Raw genomic sequence first — 21,036 nt, forward strand, 5'->3', positions numbered from 1 at the left:
AGCCCCTCTGTGGCACGGATAATAAGCCTGTGTGGGCAGAAAAGAGCAGAATGCCTTCCCTTCTCACTGGTGCAAAAGAGGAGGTTTACTTCTGTAGCTTACATTCACTTCATCATCTTTTCCCATTTAGAAAATGTGTTTATCCCACTCCTGTTTTTCTATGTTCGTTTTGATTTATTACTTTCCTTTTTTCTTCCTTGAACTCTTTTGATATCATATTGTTCTATCTCAATTAGATATTGGCGAGATCCAAAGCATAATCTGATTGACTGCGTTATTAGCTGTTTCTATGAGAGAAATTTCTAAACTTCATCTGTGTGATACTGGCCTTTGAAAAAAATCAAAGAATAAGCTAAGTATGTCCCAGGAAAACCAGATGACGATAAAACTAATAATCTTGAACACATTCGGTTGTAGGTTTATATATCCATAGATGTGTAAATGTTCATCATGCTTCATTTTATTTCCGTTATTCTTGTTTGTCACAATTTTCAGGTAACTGGTATTATTGACTCTATTTGGTATGACCATTAATTGAGCAAGAGTTTTTTTGAGAAACTTAGTAGGTGCTAAAATTTTCATGAATATGAAAGTGGAAAGTATGTTTGGCGTTTGGTCGAATATAGCTTGAGAGTGCAGACAGAATATTGTCATCTTTTCAGTAAAATACCTTTTAAAAAATAATTGTAAGGTTTTCTTTAGAAGATGAATTTCTAATATTGATCGGCAAGTCCTTAAGTCAAGGATTCTCAAAACCTAATGGTCTTTGGGCTGTTTTTGTGATTTTATAGGAGAAAAAATTTTGAAAAGAAAATTTATATTCATTTCACATGTTGAAGTCAAAAGTTTATTATAACTTTCATGGAAATCTCATTGCACTTGCAATAATAATTACGTATGCTATATGGCCTGCCTTTTTGAGTTTGTTTTGGCTAATATTCGATTAATAGAGGGTAGTTAATGTAATTTACATCATTTTTTGTCATTGTCTTTTTATCTTTGTTAAACATGCATTTTTCATTATTATTATTGTGTTATATTAAATCCTCAATTCATCACTTGGATTCTTAGTGAAAAATGACTTATTAAAGTACAAATGCAGTGATTTTACCAACACAAAGACTACAATTTATTTATTTTTTTTTTGAGGAAGATTAGCCCTGAGCTAACTGCTGCCAATCCTCCTCTTTTTGCTGAGGAAGACTGGCCCTTCGCTGACATCCGTGCCCACGTTCCTGTACTTTATATATGGGACGCCTACCACAGCATGGCATGCCAAGCGGTGCCATGTCTGTACCCGGGATCCAGACCGGCAAACCCTGGGCCACCGAGAAGCAGAACATGCGCACTTAATCGCTGTGCCACTGGGCCGGCCCCAAGACTACAATTTAAAACAACTTTATTAATGAAAATAGCTAAGACCCAGGACAAGCACAGACAGTGAATCTGTATGTTCTTGGACAGGCGATTCTATGGAGATGATAATTCACACAAGCAGCTAAGAAAGGGGTAAGTAGGAAATAAAAATTACCTTTTTTTGGGGGCTGGCCCCGTGGCCGAGTGGTTAAGTTCGCGCGCTCCACTGCAGGTGGCCCAGTGTTTCGTTGGTTCGAATCCTGGGCGCGGACATGGCACTGCTCGTCAGACCACGCTGAGGCAGCGTCCCACATGCCACAACTAGAAGAACCCACGACGAAGAATACACAACTATGTACCGGGGGGCTTTGGGGAGAAAAAGGAAAAAATAAAATCTTTAAAAAAAAAAAATTACCTTTTTTTGGCCTGGCAATTCATAGAGCTCTAGTTCTCGTGCAAATGTCACATATGAAACATCATGAAAAGTAGCATGAGATGAGCCATCAATACTTTAGCATTATTTACAGGTTATATTAATCTCTTGGATAAAAAGGTGACTTTTTCCCAGAGGAAGCATAATATATCATTCCTGCCTGGAATTAATTAACATCCAAAGTTAGAAAAATGGACAAAATTACAAAGGTGACATTCAAAGTGGCATGCCTCATAGCCAGAATGGAAACAAGAAATACTATTGCTGAGAAACTTGTAAACGAGGAGAAATGAGACCTTGGTAAGATTATTTGTCAAAAGGCACTTTTGAATGTCACATTGTATTGATGCCATACAAGGTGGAGGAGCAAAGGCGGTCACATTTGTAAACTATGATGTATTTTGTTAACACTTGGCTGAAACTACACCTATGCAGAGTATGACTTCCCACTCAGCTCATGCAGTGTATATAGAGGAGTCATGGCCAATCACATTGCTTCTATGTAGGCTATCTCCTATATGTGAAAATAAATACTAATTTTGTGAGCTATGACATAAACTGGAAAGAGTGTTTGGAATCAGTACATTCAGAGCACCAGGAAGAAAGAGCATTATCATATAAAAAATGAGCATGCATTCAAAGTTGATGTGAGTTTACTGAGAAAGAAATCTAAGTTAACAATGAACCTACAGATCTGAATTCAAAGTTAAAAGAATTACTGGAGATTTTTTAACACACTCCAACATTGGCCACTGAGTGTTCTTCTGTTCAGAGTGCTGCACAAGGAAATCTGGTCTTAGAAAAGACTGCTTTTATACACTGAAATACACTCATGCAAAAAGAGATGTCAAGATGATTAAACGGGCAAAGATCAGGGGGGGCTCTATCTTTGCTATTTTTTTTTTTTTGGATTTTATTTTTTCCTTTTTATCCCCAAAGCCCCCTGGTACACAGTTGTATATTCTTCATTGTGGGTCCTTCTAGTTGTGGCATGTGGGACACCACCCCAGCATGGCCTGAAAAGCAGTGCCACGTCCACGCCCAGGATTCAAACCAACAAAACACTGGGCTACCTGCAGCGGAGCGCGCGAACTTAACCACTCAGCCACGGGGCCAGCCCCATATCTTTGCTATTTTTGATTATCTAATTCATTGTTCATAAGATATATAGAAAAGAGTCACAATGCCAACATATCTCTGAGGTTTCCTCTACAATTTTTTTTTGTCATTTTGTACTCAGAATAATACTAAGTACTGATTAATTAACTAAACTAGAGATTTTGTTTCCTAGTGGTCTGTACCTTAGGAAACACAGAGAGAGACTGGTCTGCAGTCATTCCCGTGGATTGAAGTTCATCACTGCTCATCTCAAGGGGCTGTATTCCCTCTTCCATAGTGAAGATGATTATAACTTTTGGTTATTATTGTTTGGGGCACTGAGAAGCTGGCTTCCTTTATTCTGTAACATAAAGATTTTAAAAGCACAAACACCCATAATGTCTTAGTAAGGATGATACCAATATTTTGTAAAACAATATATGCTTTGTTCACTTCCCTTTTTGTAATCTTGAAATATTTCTCACTTCATTCCACCTATCATTTGGAAAAGTTGCCTACTCTTTAATGCACAGTGTATCCTTCTTTGAGCCTTTCCCTAAGGCAGAATTTAAAAGGCGCTAGGTCAATAGTAAGAGACTATTAAAATAATGACATCTTATTTGACACAAGCCTAAGATGGCCAAGTATAACAGGGTACTTTAACCTCAGCAGCTCCTTTAAAACTGCTGTTAATTTGATATATTTTGTCAAGGAGTTGTTAATTTTAAACTCTGTGGGCTCTGCCTTATCTCATTGATCCACATTCAGTTGATTTACAACCTCTATTTGTATATCCCAGTTTACTTCAGCTTTTTGAGTTTAAGAATATATATCTACCCCCAAATGTTTTAATTCAGATATTATGAACTCCTGAAGAACCTCATTTCTTTCAATTAATAATAAATGTATGCGATTAATTAGTCGTATTGGTTATGACGCTTGCAGACACATTTAAAGTAATTTTAGGCAGTAAAGAAATCATCTAGTATTAGAATTTTCCTCTATTTTCCCCCACTGTCCAATATGCCACAAATGATTCCCAAGAGCAATAATAGATTTTTTACAAACCTTTCATAGAATGGGATGCCAGCTCCCAAGCTGATCGGAGAAATCAAACTCACAGTGACAATGCTCTACAACGAGTGGCCCAGAGAATTCCAGCAATTACACCTTCAATACAATAGCTCACACAACCAAAGTGCAGAGATATTAGCGAGTGTTACAGGTGAACACTGCGACTTCCCAGGCAGGTCTTACTTTCCCACACAGCTGGGGTTGCACTATTTGTCATACCCAAACATCGAAGAACAACTTTGATCTAATTCTCCCTTATTAACTTTCCAGGTGTTGCTAATTCCTTTTCCTGCCAAAGCCATCAAATTGTACAATATAATTTATTTTTGAAAAGTTATTTCCACATTCTCAGACATAAAGGTATGATCCGTTCTTATGAACTCCAATGCATAGTTCTTTGGGCAGATAACTTTTTGGAGTTCTACAGAAACAAATGTTCTCACATTCTGATCTATGATTAAACTCTTTGGATTCCTACTACTTCTTCTCCCAGTCAAAAAAAGTTGACTTTTTCCAGTAGAGATAGGTCATGTCTGCAATGTCTTATGTACAGAATTATTTACTTACATTTTTTTTACAGCTTTATTGACATACAATTGAACTACAATACATAGCACATATTTAAATGTGATATATTTTCTCTCACACTTACACGCACATGTGTGTGAATTCATCACCATAATCAAGAAAATGAAAATATCCATCACCACCCAAAAGTTCTCTGTACTCCTTTATAATCTTGTTCTCTTGCCCTTTCATATCTCCACTATCTGCAGGCAACCACTGATCTGTTTTTGGTCTCTAGAGATTAGTTTGTATTTCTAGAATTTTAGATGAATGGAATCATAGAACTATGTGTTCTTTCTTATTAAGCTTCTTTCTTTTGGCATATATGTTTTAATATCCATTCATGCCATTGTGTTTATCCAGTTTCTTCTATTATTGAGTGTTGTCTCATTGTATTGCTGTACCACAATCCTGTGGGTGGACATTTCAATTGTTTCCAGTTTTTGGCTGTTGCAAATAAACCTGCAATGAACAGCTGTGTAAAAGTGTGTGTGGACATATGCTTTCATCTTCTCTAAGAGTAGAATGGCTGTGTCATGTGGTAGATAAACTTTTAAATTTATAAGAATCTGCCTGTTTTACAGATAGTTGTACAGTTTTACATAACCATCAGTGGTGTATCAACATTCCAGGTGTTCCATATGCTTACCAATACTCGGTATGGTCAGTCATTTTAGTTTTAGACATTTAAACAGATGTATAGAGAGAGTTCATTGTGATTTCAATTTGAATATATGTAATGACTAATGATCTTGAGCATTTTTCATGTACCTTTTTGCTGTCCATATATTTTCTTTGGTGAAATGTCCAAGGAAATTGTATGGTTCACCTAATGTGTCTCTCAGAGATCATTGTCCTTAATTGCCTGATGTCTAGTGTTAATGAAAGCTGTTGTTTCATATCTTTTGTCAGGTTTTATAACTGTGTCAAGAGGGAGAGTCCATCTAGTCCCTGTTATTCCATCTTGGCTAGAAGGAGAAGTTCTTCAGCACAATTAAATTTTTAGCCTTCTTGCAATGAATCCATGCATAGAGTACCTAGCAGTCATTTAGACCTAAGGAAGCATTTCAATACTTTCTTTTTTCCCTTGTGTGATTCTCAGTCCTGCCGTCATAAGGGTCCCAAGACCTATTCCCTTCTGCATGTGGTATTCTTTTCTTATCATGCTGATTTGTTTTCCTACACTTGAGGCATAAACAAATTCATTTGGGGTTTCTATACTTATTTTGAACTTCTCTGTCATTAGAGACACGGAATTTACCCTGTTGTTGTTATACTGTATATTTTTACTGTATCAGCTCACATTTCCCCAGATGCCAGATTCAGAGAACTATCATTAGCATTTATTTCAAGTCATTGATTATCTTCTCTAATTACTACAATTGAGTAGTTGTTTTTTCCATAGTTGAATGTACTCCCATGTGGTCCAGGCAAATGATTGAGAATTAATAATTAGCATCCAAGGCTAATCTGCTTATGGCCCACCTCAACTTAGGGGAACAATATATATTTAGTGAGTCCATTGGGGTTGCCAAATGTATCGTAAACAATTCCCCTTATCATCATAATTCATGGTTTCACACTGCAGGACTATATATAAAGGGAGCTGGGTGATTCTTGTGAAGCGAATTCATAACTACAACCTCAAACTGTAGACGCTATCATCACAAATAGCAGGAAGAGAGGAACACAGTGGCGAAAAAAAATCAACTAAAAGCTTCTTAATTATGAATTGTTTAGGTTTTTAAAGGATACTTCCCATGATCCTGATCAGTTACATATTAAGTATGTTGAGGACCTTAAACATTATCTCCCTGCTTTGAGTCTGGTTCCTGGATAATTACTCCATAATTTTCCTTTTATTTGGTCAAAGGGAATTTTCATTTTTTTCCATTCATCCTTTTGTTGAATAAATTAAAGAAGTTCACCTTAAAGCAAAGAACTCATTAAAACTGTTACTATTTGTGGATCACATGATTTTATATATAGAAAACCCTAAAGAATCCACCAAAAAATATTAGAAATAATAAACAAATAATAAAGTTGCAGGGTACAAAATCAATATAGAAAAATCAGTTTTCTCTTTTTCTTAGTTAAATTTTAGGATTCTTTGCTCTATTTCTGTGAAAAATGTTGTTGGACCTTTGGTAGGGATTACATTGAATCTGTAGATTGCTTTAGGAAGTATGGACCTTTTAACTACGTTAATTCTTCCAATCCAAGAGCATGGAATATCTTTCCATTTCTTTGTGTCTTCCTCAATGTCTTTCAACAATGTTTTACAGTTTTCACTGTACAGGTCTTTCACCTCTTTGGTTAAGTTTATTCTTAGTTATTTTATACCTTTTGTTGCAATTGTAAGTGAGATTGTATTCTTATTTTCTCTTTCTGCTACTTCATTATTAGTGTATAAAAAAGCAACTGATTTTTTACATTGATTTTCTATCCTGCAACTTTACCATATTCATTTATTATTTCTAGAAGTTATTTGTGGATTCTTTAGGAATTTCTATATATAAAATCATGTCATCTGCAAACAGTGTCAATTTCACTTCTTTTTCTCCAATCTGGATCCTTTTATTTCTTTTTTTGCCTGATTGCTCTGGCTAGGACTTCCAATACCATGTTAAATGAGAGTGCTGAAGGTGGACATCCTTGTCTGGTTCCTGTTCCTAGAGGGATAGCTTTTCGTTTTTCTCCATTGAATGACATTAGCTGTGGGTTTGTCATACATGGCCTTTATTATGTTGAGGGACTTTCCTTCTATACCCATTTTATTCAGAGTTTTTATCATAAATGGATGCTGTATCTTGTCAAATGCTTTCTCTGCATCTATTGACATAATCATGTAATTTTTATTCTTCATTTTATTAATGTAGAGTATCACATTGATTGATTTGCAGATGCTGAACCATCCCTGCTTCTTCAATTTTTGGAAGAGTTTGAGAAGGGTATGTATTAAGTCTTTGAATCTTTGGTAGAATTCACCAGGGAAGCCATCTGGTCCTGGACTTTTATTTTGGGGGAAGTTTTTGATTGCTGTTTCGATCTCCTTTCTGGTGATTAATCTATTCAAATATCTATTTCTTCTTGATTCAGTTTTGGAAGGTGGTATAGTTCTAAGAATTTATCCCTTTCTTCTAGATTATCCAGCTTGTTAGCGTATCTCTTTTTGTAGTGTTCTCTCATAATCTTTTGTATTTCTGAGGTGTCCATGGCTTGATAAGTGGTGCATATGTCTGTGCCAGGGATCCGAATCCCAGGCTGCCAAAGCTGAACACAAGTACTTAACTGCTACACCACGAGGCCAGCCTGATGTAGTGCTCACCTTTAGCTTTTGTTACAGTTTTTGTTTTAAAGTCTGTTTTGTCTGATATAAGTATTGTTACCTCAGCTTTCTTTTCATTGCCATTCACATGGAGTAACTTCTTCCATACCTTCCCTTTCAGTCTGTGAATGTCTTTAGGTCTGGAGTGCATCTCTTGCATGCAGCACATGTGTGGGTCTTGCTTTTTCATAGAATCAGCCACCCTATACCTTTTGATTGGAGCATTCAGTCCATTGACATTTAAAGAAGCTATTGATAAGTATGTACTTATTGCCACTGTTTTACTTCTTTTCTAGGTGTTTTAGTGTTTCTTCTCTGTTCCTTTTTTCTTCTCTTGCTCTCTTCCTTTGTGGTTTAATGGCTTTCTTTAGTATTATGTTTGGGTTCCTTTCTCTTAATTTTTTGTGTATTTATTATACGTTTCTGGTTTGTGATTTCCATGAGGTTCATACATAATAACCTACATATATAACAATTTATATTAAGTTGATTGTCTCCTAATTAAGTTCTGGTCTTCTTCTTCCCACTTAAATAAGTCTCTTTAGCATTTCTTGTAAGCCTAGTTTCTTGGTGATAAACTTCTTAGTTTTTGCTTGCCTGGGAAACTCTTTATCTCTCCTTCATTCTGAATGATAAGTTTTCAAGGTAGAGTATTCTTGGCTGTCAATTTTTTACTTTCAGCAGTTTAAATATATTGTGCCATTCCCTTCTAGCCTATAAGGTTTCTGCTGAGAAGTCAGCTAATGGCCTTGTGGGTTTCCCTTGCATGTAACTTGTTGCCTTTCTCTTGCAGGTTTTAGGATTCTCTCTTTATCTTTCTTTTTTTTTCTTAAAGATTGGCACTTGGGCTAACAACTGTTGCCAATCTTTGTTTTTCTTCTTCTTCTTCTCCCCAAAGCCCCCCAGGACATAGTTGTCTATTCTAGTTGCGAGTGCCTCTGGTTGTGCTATGTGGGATGCCGCCTCAGCATGACCTGATGAGTGGTGCTATGTCTGCACCCAGGATCCGAACTTGTGAAAACCTGGGCTGCTGAAGTGGAGGATGCGAACCTAACCACTTGGCCATGGGGCTGGACCCTTATCTTTAATTCTTGACTTTTTAATTATGATGTGTCTTTGCATGAGCCTCTGTAGGTTTATCTTGTTTGGTGCTCTCTGTGCTTCCTATACCTGGATTTCTATTTCTTTCCTTAGGGTAGGAAAGTTTTCAGCTATTATTTCTTCAAATGGATTCTCTGCCCCTTTGTCTCTCTCTTCTCTTTCTAGGACACTTATAATATGGATGTTAATGTACTTGATGTTGTCCCAGAGGTCCCTTAGATTGTTCTCATTCTTTTTAATTCTGTTTTCTATCTGTTCAGCTTGGGTTATTTCCTCTAGTCTTTTGTTTCATTTTCAGTATTGTCTTCTTCACTTTTGATTGGTCTTTTTTATATTTTCCAATTCTTTGTTGCTATTCTCACTGAGTTTATCCATATTTCTCCCAAGATCAATGAGCATCCTTATGACTTTTTGTTTGAACTCTTTGTGAGGTGGATTATTTCTGTTTCAGTTAGTTCTTTTTCTGGGATTTTGTCCTGTTCCCTTACTTGGAATGTATTCCTTTGTCTCCTCATTTTTGCCTCTTTCTCTGCACGTATGTCTATGTGTCAGGTAGCTCAGCTATATTTCCTGATCTTGGAGAGGTGGCCTTATGTAAGAAATGCATTATGAGGCCCAGCAGTGTGCTTCCCTCTTTTCACTCTTCCAAGTGTTCCAGGATTGTCCTCTGTGTGGGCTATGTGTGTACTGTTGTGGTAGGATTGCTCTTGCTGCAGATGCCCAGGGAAGCTAGGCTGTCCCCCTGGCTGGCTGGTTGTAATGCTTAGCTCCATGTGGCCACCATGGACCCTTCAGTCACTTTATTGGGCATGGGGAATCCCAGCACAGTTGGCTGCAAGGTCTAGTGGCACATTCTTGTTGCAGTTTTTCTGTTAAGTGAGTAGGTTTCAAGAGTGCCTGGTTGTGAGGCTCAGGGGCTTACAATTGCTGTAGGCCTCCATCCTGTAAGGCTCTGGTCAGCTCTCTCATGATTGCAGCTGATTGAGGCTGGACTCAGGCATGGAAGCACCCAATTGTTTCAGGCTTTGGAAGGTGGAGCTGATCCCCTATCTGTCTTTCTTGGAAGCACAGGTCTGCTACAGCTGACAAGCCCCAATGCTCACAGGATCACACAACCATTAACACAGTCCTGCCCTGTGCACACCCCAACTTACTGAGGTGGACCCATTCATTGCACTGCTGAAGCCCACACACTCTACCAATGCAGGCTCACCCCTTGTACACACCCTGCCCCCCAGAGGCAGACCCACTTACCTTGCTGCTGAGTTTCCAGGCACCCCACCTATGACGGCCTATAAATTGTCTGAGGGCTTGCTTTTGGGTGGGGCCAGTCCCTAGGACATGCTGCCTGCCCTGGCTGAGTTGGATTAAATCAGTGCTTGAGTGGGTGGAGTAAACCTTGGGCTGATAGGCCAGGGGAAGAACTCCAGTGGTATCAGCCAGCAATGGTGTCAGCATAACTGTACTAGATCACAAGAATGGCTGCCACCTACGTCTCAGTCCCTGGATAGGTCCTACCTCTCACCGAGATGCACCCAGAGCCTATCAGGTGAGTCTCTCTTCACCAAAGTACTATGAACCTTTCTTTCTGGTGATTTTAGTTTGCTTTCTGAAATGGGTGAATTTGTTCATGGGCCAGGCTTTTTTCCCTCATGTCCAATAGCTTTTCATGGGATATTCCCTATTGTTGGTAGTCAGCACAGCCAGATGTTATGACACTTTTCTCAGCTGTGCTGAGTCCAAAAGCTGTTTATAGCAGTTACACTCCTCCAGGGAAGGCTTCATGCCTTAGGATTGCTCCTGGCTGGCTGTGAAGCACCATGACTTATGAAGGTAGTATTTTTTTCTCTCCAGAAAGGCATTTCTGCCTCTTCCACCTCAGTCAGCACTCTCCCTTGTTATGGGGGTTCTTTTTATCCACTTTTCAGTTCTCTCTCAGGGGTAATTGTTCCAAGAATAGTTGTAAATTTTTTGTGTCTTTGAGAGGAGATGTGTTCAGAGTCCACCTATGCTGCCATCTTGACACCATCTCCCAGTTGATTGTCTATACACTAACAATGAACTACCAGAAAGAGAAATCAAGAGTATAATTCCATTTACAATTGCAAAAAAAAAAAAAAAAGAATAAAATATCTGGGAATAAATTTAACCAACGAGGTGGAAGATCTGTACACTAAAAACTTTAACATATTGTTGAAAGAAACTGAAGACACAAAGAAGTGGAAAGATATTTCATGCTCATGGATTGGAAGAATTAATATAGATAAAATATCCATATTACCTAAAACAATCTACAGATTTAATGCAATCCCTGTCAAAATCCCAGTTAAACTTTTCATGGAAATATTACAAAGAATTCTAAAATTTATATGGAACAAAAAAAGGTCCAAATAGCCAAAGCAATCCTGAAAAAACAGGAACAAAGCTGGAGGTATCACACTCCCTTAAAAACAGACACAGAGATCATTGGAACAGAATGGAGAGCCCAGAAATAAACCCACACATTTATGGACAGCTAATTTTTGACAAAGGAGCCAAGAACATACAATAGAGAAAGAAAAATCTCTTCAATAGATGGTGTTGGGAAAGCCAGACAGCCACACACAAAAAAATTAAAGTAGACCACTATTTTACACCATACACAAAAATTAACTCAAAATGGATTAAAGATTTGAATGTAAGACCTGAAAGCATAAATTTCCTACAAGAAAACATAGGCAGTACACTCTTTGACATCTGTCTTAGCAGTTTCTTTTTGAAACAAGGGAAACAAACAAACAAAAACAAATGGGACTACATCAAACTAAAATGCTTCTGCAAAGCAAAGGAAAACATCAGCAAAATGAAAAGACAACTTACCAGTTGGGAGAAGGTACTACAAATCACATAAGCAATAATGGATTAATATTCAAAACATATAAAGAACTCATACAACTCAACAACAAAAAAACAAATAACCCAATAAAAAAATGGGCAGAGGATACGAACAGACATTTTTCTGAAGAAGATATACAGATGGCCAACACACACATGAAAAGATGTTCAACATCACTAATTATTAGGAAAATGCAAATCAAAGCTACTATGAGATATCACCTTGTACCCATGAGAATGGCTATTATTAAAAATACAAGAAATAACAAGTACTGGAGAGCATATGGAGGAAAGGAGCCCTCATCCACTACTATTGGGAATCTAAACTGGTACAGCCACTATGAAAAACAGTACGGACATTTCTCAAAGAACTAAAAATAGAACTACTATATGATTCAGCTATTCTACTACTGTGTATTTATCCAAAGAATATGATAACAACAATTCAAAAAGATTTATGTGGCTCTATGTTCATCACAGTATTATTCATAATAACCAAAACATGCAAGCAACCCAAATGCTCATCAATGGATGAATGGATAAAGAAGATGTGGTGTATATATATATATATATATATACGCACACTTACAATGGAATACTACTCAGCCATAAAAAAGACAAAATAGTGTTATTTGCAACAACATGAATGGACCTTGATGCTAAGTGAAATAAGTCAGATGGAGAAAGAAAAATATGGTATGATTTCACTCATATGTGAAAGATAAAACAACAGCAAACACATAGATATAGAGCAAAGATTGGTGATTACCAGAGGGGAAGGGGGATGGAGGGAGAGCAAACGTGATAAAGGGGCACATGTGTACAGTGACAAATGGCAACTAGACTTTTGATGGTGAACATGATGTAGTCTATACAGAAGTTGAAATACAACGATGTATACGTGATGTTTATATAATGTCATCAACCAATGTTACTCCAACAAAAAAGCAACGAACTTGTCAAATTAATGTTTTCTTTTAATGAACCATGTATATTTTGTTTCAATCTATCACTTCTTTCTGTTTTAACAAAGATAAGCTGAGAAAGTCTTATTTCATCGAAGCCTGTCACATTGATCATGGTCAAACATGTCTGAGGGAGTAGCCTGCTTATCACCTGCATCTGATCTATTTTCTTTATTTCACCATTTTTATCTCCCATCAAGAAGTTTTCCGGCTCATATAAGAAATCAGAGAAGACAAAAATGTGTCAGGTTATAAGGTTTAAAAAGTCTCAGACAGGGCTGAAATAAATGAATGACTGTCATTTTTTGTTTACTTTTTTCCCCATAATGACTAAAGTTTGAGTAGAATACCACTCAGGTTTGTGGGCTTCATGCATCCCAATGTTTTAGCCTCATTGCTTAATTTAAACAAACTAAGTCTAGCTTAGGTTTGAGAGTCAACTCACGAAAAGACTTATCTGTGTGATCAGCTGAAAGACATATTTAGACGATATATTCATATCATAAAATGTCTTTACCTAATGGTGAAGGCTTTTGAAATAATTATATTGTGAACTCTTCATTTAAATGAAACCATATTTCCTAATATGGGTTCACAATTACTTTCCTATGATAGGTCTGGTAAGTTTTGTTATGAGATATTTTACAGACTGCTCAGTGGCTAAACACCTTCAGTGGCTTTCTCTACAGCCCTGGTTCTCAAAGTACAGTCACTCATCCTGGGTCACTGGGAGCTTGTTGGAGATGCAAATCCTTGCTCCAACCTTCCTCACTCTGCACCTATGTTCCCAGACCTGATGTATTAGAAACTCCCTGGGAGGCCCAACTATCTTTTAACAAACCCTCCAGGTGATTCAGAGTGAGCCAAAGTTTGAGAATAGTTAACATAAACAACCTTACACTGTTACTTGAAAAGTCTGAGACTGCCATAAAAAGAAGTACCTAGGGAAATGTCTACCATTTATTAATTACTTTTATTCAAATACTAGCCTTATGAGTCTATTCAACTGATGCCCTACAAAAACTCCTTGCACCAAATCATTTCAGGATATGGTGGAAACAGATCTTTATAAACATGAAACCATATGATATCAAATTTAGGATAGGCACCTGAGGATAAAGCAAAATATCATGTCTTGTAAAATAAATAGTTTTTTTTCTGAAAAATTTAAGCAAAATAATGGGCTGGTAACTATGATAATTTTCCCCTAAAATTAATTTCTTTCTTAACTTTCTTATCAACCTATACTGAGTGTATTTAAATATTGAGCTAGAAAAAGTTTTAATAGTGAAAACTGTTCAGTTTAAAGTCATACATGCGATATATATATATGCCCTAAATGATGAGAAGATATCAGAAGAAAATTGTCCAGTGATAATGACAAAGCTAAATTATTTTATAAAATTTTTATCTTAAGAGAGTAGCTTGCATCAAAGTCATTTTTAAAAAGCTATTGATCTCATATATCTTTACTTGTCAGACATAGCTTCTATTTATTCCTCTCATGGTTTGGAAAATAAGAATCTCAAAGAATCCAACTCAATATACTGTAATAAATTGGTAAAGTCAGTACAGTTGATTCCAATACTTAGTAGCTTTGAGTATACTGAGAAATGATAGCTATATAATCCAGAGCTCTGATCAATGCATGAGTACCTCGTTAGATGTGTGGCACGAGCATGAATCTACTAAGACACTAATAAGAGTTAAACTAAGTCTGAGGCACTTCCAGAATTAATAGATGTGAATTAGTTTGGCAGCTAGCTAATCATTTCTGAAGCACCATATAATGCCCCAGTTTTCTATTTGAATGTGCCTCTGTATATCTGTCTGTATAAATAACACAAGGTAGTATAGGAAAATCATTATGCTTTGCCACAAATCAGAATTTTCAACAGCAATACAATTCTGGTTTTCCCTCCTTATCCCGTTACTCCATTCATTTTGGAAAATATTTGTTTTGAAGCTTATATTAAAGGAACTTGGAGACAAGCTATGTTCTTCAAGGGACAAAATCCTTAGACCAGGAGCCAGCTTTAGACACTTTTCACACATGTGACAAAGTGGCAGAGATGATGTAGTGAAAGTAGAAGAAGATGAAGCCATTTTGTTTTGTTTCATTTTTGGTGAGGAAGATTGGCCCTTGGCTAATATCTGTTGCCAATCTTCCTCTTTGCTTGTGGAAGATTGCCCCTGAGCTAACACCATCTCTGAGCTAACATCTGTGCCAATCTTCTACTTTCTATGTGGGACACTGCCACAGCATGGCCTGATGAGCAGTGTATATTTCCACACCTGGATGTGAATCTGTGAACCCTGGGCCTCCAAAGCAGAGTGTGCAAACTTAACCACCATGCCACCAGGCCAGCCCCCAGATGAGGCTGTTTTGAATCAGATCAATTTGGAATCCTTGTTCCGACATTTACTTACTCTATTCTTTGGACTATTAAATTAACCTCTCTTAGTTTCAATTTCTTTGTCTGTAAATTAACATAATAATATTTTCGTGAAATGATTATCATGAGGTTTAATGTTTATGTTGATTTCTCTCCTTCTACAACCCTCAGTAACTCCTGTGGTGAGTCCATGCGATCGTCAACAAAAGGAGTTTACTTGCAAGGCCATGATCAGTACCACTTTCATTAATCACTGTTTTCTTTGAGATGATGATTTTAATTTCTGATTCTCTTACATTGGTGCTGCTCTGGTTCTGCAGTTTTAATACGTTTTGCTGTGTTCTTTAATGCTGTTCTCACAGAACAGAAGCTAACTTTTAGCATCCCTTCAGTATTAAACATTTAATGATGTTTAAATACTAACTTCCTAAGGATGTTTTAAATCACTCTGTAAATACACTAGTATAAATCATTAAGGTTTAGACCTCCACTAGGTACTGAGAAAAACAAGGAATTAAATCTACTACAAGCTAAGTAAACTTACATATGAGAGATTTTGTATGGTAAAGGGGGTAAAGAATGCATTTCCAATTATTTCCCTGGAATGAAAGAAACTTGTTCTACTAATTACTAGTTAATGCCCATAAAGTGCATTGAAAATACGTAAGTACTGTATATAGTCCTTATAATGACCGAACCTTTATGACTCCTTCAAATAGTATGATCATTTAACAACATACGAAAACTCTTTATGTTAACTGCTTCTTTTAGTCATTTACATTGTAGGGTGACTGTTTCTGAAAACTAGTGAGTGGAGTATGTCCATGCCCAAGATCCGAACTCATGAACCTGGGCTGCCGAAGGAGAGCGCGTGGAACTTGAACCACTCAGCTGTAGGGCTGGACCCTAAAATGTTCTTTTAACTACTGAATTATCTCCATTCCTTCAAGTATGATGTATTAAATAATGCCAGTGAATGAATTCTTCCTTTAGTCTCTTATTCAAAAATTAAGATTGTCTAAATGTTGTTGAATGCTTAAGTCTCTAAAATCCCCATCCCGTATTTTTACTTTTAATCTTACATACTCTTGATTCTGGCCAACTGCCACATTTCCTACCTCCTCACTCTCTAAAGGCACAAGTTCAATTCTCCTGTGTATGGCTTGGCAGCATATTTTGTGTGCAGCCCTCCAAAGACTGCCATAGCAACATAAAATGATATCTTAACTTATGCTTATACGAACTTTCACAGATTGGAAAAATAAATGCTTGGCATGACATCAAATACTTGTCTATATTTGTTAGCCCTCCACTCTGCTATAATATTAAATCTATGGATAGATTGTCTCTTTTATCTTTTTTCATGTATGGAGGTCCAAATTAGCTGCTATGATTTATGCTGACCTTCTCACATCACTTTGTAGTCTTGGTCCCTTGGTACTCAATTCTGTGTCTGAACTGAGCAGCAATCAATTTATCACTGAGCAGAGGAAATAGAAATGGAGATAAGCGAGCAATGTGCTAAAGGGATGCATATGGGTGACTGTTATCTAGCTCTCTCTCTTCAGAACCTAAGCTATAAACCCATGATGTGTTGAGCTAAACAATCATTTATAACTAGTTCTAATTTATGTCTGGGCCTGGGATTAAAATATCTGTTAACATTATGTATATTCCACGATCTCTGAATTATCATTGCTTCATTTAATCCATTCATTATTACCACAGGAATTTATTAAGGGCTAAATATTAATCACGTGTAAGCTTATTTTAAAAGTAATTCAACACTAGAATTTGTTTTTCAAAAATTTAGTTTTGTAATCCTATAATTTAGTACTGAAAACTAGTGTTTTTAACTGCTCTATGGAAAATGGCAAAATAGTAAGGAAACTATAACTATATGCACACGGATTGAGAAAATATTAGATTAGCACTCAGCATAATTCAAGTATTTGACCTTTATTATGGTGAATTTTTGTTCGAAATGGGAAAGTTTGACACCTCATGAGCCATAGCAGCCAGAGACCTAAAGCACACCTGAGTTACTAAGATCAGAGCCCACGAGGGAAGAAGGCATCCTTCAGTTCCGTATGGTAAGAGACTTCCTCTCGTAGTTTTTGTTTCAAGGGAACTGGAGAAGTGGCCCACAACCTCCATGCACTCCAGGGCCTTCAAAACACTGTTTCATTTGCTTGAAACCTGCTTCATGTCTTCCGTCCCTCATTTGGCCACATCTACTCCTATTTAGCCTTCTCAGGTGAAATGTCATTCCCATAATGCCATCTGTCTTGGCCTCAGACTTCCGTAGGCACCCCTAGCACACACTGTTAGTCTTCCTCTTTCATAGCATCATCCATTTGTAATTACTTGATCAATGGCAGTAATACCTGACAGGAAGATTCATGAGGGCAGAGACAGTATTTAATTCTGACCCATAGATATGACCCATGGTAGAAGCTCAACAGATGTTTTCAGAAAAAAGGAACAAATTTCATGTTAAAGAATTTGCCATTTAAACTATATAAAAGCTTTGGAGGTTCTAATCAGAAGAGTGACAGATATGATTTGGAAATATAAGTTTATGAGAACTTGGTTTAGGACAAAGTGGCTCCAAATCAAAAGGAAAGAATGAGCTATTGAATGTTTGGGGAAAACCAGCTTGTCAAAAGGAGAAAAATAAAACTTAATCCTTGCTCTTGACTCCAGTAGATTAAAAACCTAAATGTGACAAGAATTATTTTACAGGTAACATCCCTTGTAGAAGAATGTCATTGTGTGCCACGTGGTAAAGGTCTGGGTAAACAAAATCCAAAAACCAAAAACAAAACCCCCACAACATCGAGCTAAAAACTAATGGATTTGATTATATCAAAATTAAAGAGTTCTTTTTAAAAGGGTGATATAAACAAGGTTAACTGACCACTGGCTGTTTAGAAGGTGATCTATGCATAAGTGCAAAGTCAAAGAAGGTTTAACATCTGAAATACCAAACAAAGTCCCGGAAATTGACAAGAAAGGAGAAAAACCTAAATTTATAAATGGCAAACTCTAAATGATTAAAAAGAATGTGAAGTTTACCCCAACTAATTGTCAACCAACAAATGCTTGTTAAAATCTGTAGATTCCAATTAGTATTCTTCATATTGTAAAAAATGTGATTGATGCACCAAGTATTGCTAGAAAGTGGGGGAACTAGGAGCCTAGCACTGCTGGTGGCCACGTGGAATGTGGAATGGAGTGGCCATTTTATAGAGCACAGTGGTAGCGCTTTGTCAAATTATTTTCCTGAACCTTTCACTTTCTCCTCGTGGTAGAATTAGACACCCAAATCTTTGCCCTGTGATTTTGCAGTGGCCTTCAGTAAATGAAAGAAGCATATAGGACCCAACTATTAATTAAGACCTTAGTCAAGTGACTTCATTGAGCCAAGGTAATATGTGTACCCTTGATACAAGAAGAGGTTTTAAATAGGCTTGCTCAGCTCATGTACCAGAGGAGAGAAGAACACGCCCCAGGTGGCCACAGCAGCTTCAGCCTAATACCCTCCACTAGAGATGTGTGGAATATGCCTGAAGCCAAGCCACAGCATGAAAGCTGGGTGCTGACATAGACTCCTCCTTTCACTCACCAATCCCTAGGTCAGGCACGTTCTTCCTCAATAAGATCTGGAATATTTCTTATCCTTTCTCTATTACCATGAGTGCTATCTTATTTAACTTTCTTAGCTGTTAAATTACTATAATAACATCTTTACTAATATTCCTATGTCCCAACCATTCCCTTTTTCCCAAACTCTAGCCCAGCCAATTCAACCTGAAATGTTCCTCCATAACGATTTTCTAAAATGTTTATGTCATCATGGCAATTTCCTGCATAAAATCCTTCAAAAGACGTTTATAATTTCTGTGATAAAATAAAATGTACTCTCTTAATATGTAGTGCCTAGTCAGTGGACTCTACTGGCTACTTCTCAACTTCTCCCACCAATGCTCCTTACGTACCTTTTGACCCCTGTGCTGGATGCTGATTATTGTTGTTCAGAATCATCCCACACTTGTAATTAAGCCTTCCTCAATAGCTCAGAGGCTGGAAACTATACTTCTCAGGCACCATTGCCAGCAGCACTCTGATATAGAAACTGTCAGCGTAAGGCATTGGTGCAAGACCGGTATCGTGGAACAGAAACGAAAAGCACCAATGTCCCAATGTTCCTCTGCCATAGGCTGGCAGGTGTCTGAAATTTAGTAGAGAACAGATAAAGATTTAATAGTGACTATGATGTCTCCTACAGATGTTTATTTTGGTGCTGCATTCATATTATAATTATATACACATAGCATTCAGACTAATATAATTATTTATATCATGTGAAAATTAATAATAATACATAATACATATTGTATATAATTGTATGTATGGCATCCAGATTTCAAATAGCGATCATCTGAAATTTAAACACTTTTATAAATGTCACAATATTGCTTTTCTAAGGGAAAACAGCACTGGCTCTCAAGCAAAGAAGTTACTCAACTTCATGAAATGTACACCAGGAGTATTTTTTTCAAACATAATTGTGTGTATGCTTGAGGTTGTTCATATGAAAGACAGTTTTCAAAATATTTCACAGTTTTTCTTTTAATGATGTTTAGCAAACCATTTCTGAATGGCTTAATCCAAACTTACTTTGCTAAGTAGAACTTCCACACATTTTACAGCAACAATTCAAACTACATAGTTAGAGACAAGACGCTTATACATAACCATGTTCTCACATTTATCATCCCTTTGTCTGAGTGTTCAAATCAGCTGATAACTAGACACACTTGTGCAATGGCTTTTCTGAAGGCGGTAGGCTGTGTGCATGAGTCCTGAAGCTATGTGAATTTTTGTAGATGACGCGATGTCATCAGGAGACCCTCATAATTTGCAGCACTTGCCTTTGATGTGCTATATCTGAAGTAGCACAGTCTACATTTCTCCAGAACATATTGGTAATAATGACGATAGGATTTTTAATGCATTCAGTGGATATTATGCTTCACATATGTAATCTAATCTTCACAACAAAACTATTGAGAAGTTACTATTATTATCCTCACTTAACAGATGAGTTAGCTGGTTTATAGAGGGTGTTAAATTGTTTGATATCATAGAAGCGAGTTGAACTATTGATCCAAATCTGTCTGACACTGGAATTTGATAATGATAGATAAACACTAACCACAAAACAATATTTCTCAAAGTATGATACCTGCCCACCGGTCGTGGTTTACTGGAGCTGGCTCCAGCCTTCTCAGGGGAGCTGACTGTATGCATATCCTCCCAGAAGGCTGTTCAGTGATGTCATGTGGATAGCACGAAATCAGCCCTTGGGAGAGTATTTGATCATGGGAATAGGTAAATGTTGCAAATCACGGCTTTTATATTTCAGGGAGCCAGTTTACCTGCATACCCACTGGCAATGAATATCTTATCATTGGGCCATTAAATGGCCAAAAATATAAATTATTTTTTTTGTTCTTTTGAATATATCCACAAACATTTCATTTTTACCTACAACTATTGGCTTTTTATTACATCTAAAACAAATTCATTTTTAAAGTTTACTTAATGAGGTGTTCATAATTTTAAAGTGTTTAAAGATAAGTTTACTAAGGATTCTAAATCAGTATTCTATGAATTCTAGTTGTCATACAATCATTAGCACATTTGTGACTTGAAATTATTAAAACTTTAATGTCTTCATGGTCTTTTGCTGATTAGGCCGTGTGTAATTTGCTGATTTTGCAATGTGTGATAACTCATCTTTGTATCAATGGTTCTCTGGGCCTATGTTTTAACAAT

The 21,036-nt window shown here is 36.8% G+C and overlaps 1 long non-coding RNA gene across 2 annotated transcripts in view; it reads right to left on the minus strand.

Moving 5' to 3' along the window:
* Nucleotides 1-21,036, minus strand: part of LOC103548876 (uncharacterized) — a 125,824-nt gene that overhangs the window by 51,657 nt on the left and 53,131 nt on the right. Inside the window, exon 2 of one of the 2 annotated variants that reach the window (XR_011542088.1) lies at nt 1,532-1,722. The exons of the other annotated variant lie outside the window; for it this stretch is intronic. This is a non-coding gene — a long non-coding RNA (uncharacterized lncRNA). The remainder of the gene's footprint in view (nt 1-1,531; nt 1,723-21,036) is intronic. 2 annotated transcript variants of the gene reach the window in all.

This window comes from Equus przewalskii, chromosome 7 (assembly GCF_037783145.1).
Source record: "Equus przewalskii isolate Varuska chromosome 7, EquPr2, whole genome shotgun sequence".
In the NCBI taxonomy this organism is placed as follows: domain Eukaryota; kingdom Metazoa; phylum Chordata; class Mammalia; order Perissodactyla; family Equidae; genus Equus; species Equus przewalskii.